This window comes from Macrobrachium nipponense, chromosome 44 (genome assembly GCF_015104395.2).
Source record: "Macrobrachium nipponense isolate FS-2020 chromosome 44, ASM1510439v2, whole genome shotgun sequence".
Lineage (NCBI taxonomy): Eukaryota > Metazoa > Arthropoda > Malacostraca > Decapoda > Palaemonidae > Macrobrachium > Macrobrachium nipponense.
The window spans coordinates 42,053,789-42,057,971 of NC_087221.1; positions in this window are offsets into that span (position 1 = coordinate 42,053,789).

Below are 4,183 nucleotides of genomic sequence, written 5' to 3' on the forward strand. Positions count from 1 at the left end.
TAGATGACAGACAAGAATTAAATCTAAGTAAATCTAATGAAAGTAACAAACGGCAAAGAGAAATTTTGGAAGGAAATTGTGAAAAATAAAGAAAATAATTACACTTTATATAGTGTGCAAGAAACATAAAAGTAAAAAAATTATAGGAAAATTTTCATGTTTCAAAGTAAACAAATGCAAAGAATCTATTCATGTGACCAAGGTAATGAGGTTGATACAGAGGCGGCTAAAGGTGAAATACGAAAATGTAGAGGACACAATTAATGTAGTGTATGATGATCGTAAATTAACATCATAGAGACCATATTTGGAATGAGATAAGTAAGCAAAAATAAGATGAGCTTAACAGAACACAATATAAGAAAAGTTAAATTCCACAATACCCGTAGTTCGACAGATCTAAACAGAGTGATTGTTTTCCTCTTTGGGTAAGAACCCTGTGCCACATCTACCAGTATCCAGTTATGAATACCTAACTTTAAAATAAAACACATGAATCAATAAATCGGTAGTTTGAAGTTTTTTTTTTTTTTTTTAGTATATTTTGCTGAACTTGAGCATTCACATATTGTGATTGTAATTTTATTTGTAAATAAAAGATAAATCGCATTTATAAACAGGGCAAATGTTTCGAAAGACGCTGCCACTTTTCCTGTTACCTTTGACAGGTGATATGCAGTTGGGCCAAGCCTATTAAACTATGAAGTTTAAAGGAACTATCTCTTAAGCTACCCTTTGGATAATCCCCACCGCCCGGTCTAGCTGAGAACTCTAGCGCCAAAAAGAATGACTTCTTGCTTTAGGTTACCGAGAACAATAGTCAGTTGGGAAATTATTTCATCCCTACAGAAAGCACGCTGTGAAACGGGGAAATGTAGTTAAACTTTCCGAGAACTTGCAAACAGGCGATACTGCAAAAGTTATGTTATTGAACAAAGATAATCTGACGACGAAGATTCTTCGTGATGTACATTTTGTATAGAATCATACTATTACAATTCCTGTGATAATTATTGTAAAAAAATTATTTCTCTTCCAATGAGTTTATGTGCAACCACCTTATAAAAAGTAAAAATGGTAACATGCATTAGATTTATGAGTTATAACTGTCCAGACCGTGAGTTATAATAAATCTTTTTTTTATTCTATGTTTTCATGTCTGTATGTCATATATTTTTCAGAAGAAAATGTCATAAGAAATAATGAATGGCAATGCCAGATTTTTTTTTTACTTTAAATGAAAAATATTTTCAAATAAAATGCTATGTAATATATGCAAAACTTAAAAGGTATACATTATAAAAACATAAAGAGAATATTACAGCCTTAAAAGAGAGAAAAAGGCAGAATACTCTGTGGTTTAAAGAAAAATTATACTATGAAAAAGGAAATGAAATTTAAGTAAATCATAACTTGATGAATGGAAATGAGGGGGAAACCTAAAATGAATAGCAATGAAATGCAAAACATTACAAACTTATTTAGGAAATGGAAGTATGGCAGACAGAAAATTCAAATAATAAAAAAGAATAAATAGAAGTAATCTATTGGCAAGATTATAAGAAACGTCATAAGACATACATACTGACTGGTAATTACCGATTTTGATTACTTTAAATGAAAAAGATCATCAAATAAAATATGTAATATAATATGCAAAATTTAAGGGTATAAGTCATAACAAATATAACAATAAATAGTCTCAAAAGTAATAACTAAATAGAATGGGGATCGAGTTTACGGATTAGGATTTATACGGTCAGTTTCATCAAGTACTGTCCCAAATATTGCCTCGCTGGGAGATGGCTAAGGACTTAAGAAGGGGACGATTTAAAGGTTAAGAGAGAAGTAGCAACAGGGTTTTTCTCAAGGAGGTAACCAATCTATCAGTTTAAATCTGTCGAACTATAAGAGGACATTATGATCGGACCTTTTATAATGAAGAATTGCATAAGGTCAATGAAAGAGTATGTGAGAAATGAATGATTATAAAAGCAACACCTAAGGGTATAATCTTGTACTAGATCTAAGGGCAATAGCTTTAACAAAAGTATCTTGAAAATTTTTTAAAGGATGACATCAAAATAATTTAATAAGCAATAACGAAAAAATGAAAGTCCTGAAGACCACCTGTAATACTCTAATGCTATTTGATGAAAGTGAAATGAATGAGTTTGCTATTATACAAGAAATGCGCAGGAAAAATTAAAAAGATATAATTATGACAACACTTAATAATCTAGATCTTTCTGGAGCTAGAACCAACTTACAGCAACTGCTAATTAAAAACATGGCTGCACGGTGATATATAAATCTTGAGCTTTCGCAGCTATATATAAGAGGAAAACCTACAGTGTCAGCAAGTTACTTTTCAGCAGTGAAAATTTCTAGGAAAAGAAAAGCAACACTATATTTTATGGCGACAAAAAAAAAAAAGAAAAAAAAAAAAACATACATTACAAAATCAGCATATTTGGTATCTAAAGGGGTGTGAAAGTGAAAAATATAGCGCAAATCTCCAGTCATACAAGTTTTACATTTCAGCAATAAAAATATAAGATGAAATGTTAAGTAAGGCGTGCTAAATATTTTTTAATAAACAATGTAACTATTTGATACAATCTAAAGTTTGTACATTGCATTTACAACTTCACTCCTACAGTTCCAGTTCCAATACTACACAGTTCCATTAGTACAGGACACAAATATCTATCTTATTATGGTCAATATCTCTTTTACTGAAAAAAATGAATTTTTGGAGCTAGTTTATTTGCTTTTTTCATCGTTCTTGTTAGGCAATTGCTTGCCTACTTCAGTAATACTTACACAGTTCCTGTTCTTGCCTGGAAACAGCTTCAAAAGGGACGGAAATCAATCATAGTTTTCTTAATCTTGCTGCTCTACTTCAGTGTCCATTAGGTTAGTAACGACTAAGTAATTTGAAGTTAAATTGCCTGAAAATTCTTGCCAAGGGCAGGAAAAATTAGTGAAGTGACAACGTTGCAGAAGCCTTTGCTCTATCTTGGCAAATGAAAAGACGACTTTTTCTTATTTATACTCAACTTCATGACCAACATCAATGGAATAAAAAAGATTTTGGCCAAAGGCCAAGCACTGGGACTTAGGAGGTCATTCAGTACTGAAACAGAAATTGATTGTAAAAGGTCTGAAAGGTGTAACAGGTGGAAAGAAAGAGAATATGAAAAGAGGTACAGTAAAAGAAATGAAAGGGGTTGCAGCTAGTGGCTGATGGCACGCTGCAAAGAACCTTAAGTAATACCTATAGTGCACGCATGAGGTGAGCTGACCAACATCAAGACCTCTCAGACCACAATCATGAACACTGAAGCCTCATTATAACTTTTATAGCTTGTTTCTCTAAAAGAATCATCCCTGTAGTGATCATCAAACTAAACTTTAGTGCAGCAGATCATTATATTTTCCAGAAAGTTGCATTACCAGTCACACACCCCATCTACCATGACATATGACAACCCCATTGTTAGTATACTGCTACACTCTGAAACTAACTTAACCTATCGTTTGTATATTATGCTCCAAAATTAACTTAGCCAAGTGGTTTACATTTAATGCAGGGGAATAGAAAGAAAATCAGCCGATGCCCGATTATTATTTATAAACTACCAGGAACTCCCAATTTATCATACACCACTGAAAATACCTACATTCTTTCATCCTCAAGCTCTCAAAACCCTTAGTTATTAAAAAAAAACTGTCTTGAAAGCTAGCTAGTAATAAGTTTGGCATGCTGAGCCATACTGTTGTAAACATCAGCTCACTACTTCATTTAGTCCACTAAAATCTTATACAGACTACGATCAACATACATGAGTGTTACAAGGTAATTGCATATCATCAAACACATTTCTAGAAACTCATCTGCTTCAATGTATCATTTCTCCTACACCATTTCTAGCTATCCACATATAAAAGATTTGAAGAAAAAGGCACAAATTGGAATAAAGCAGTTATGTGGAGAGAGACTACACGAAATACAAAGGCAAAGTAAAAGGCAGAAAACAATAAGATTAGGGATCAAAAGAGAGGCTACAAAGAACTATTTGTACTACTTACAGTAATCCACTCATGGTTGAAGTCTACAAGTAAAAGTTCAAACATGAAAACTTTTGTAATAAAACAGAGTACTGCAACATGAACATTT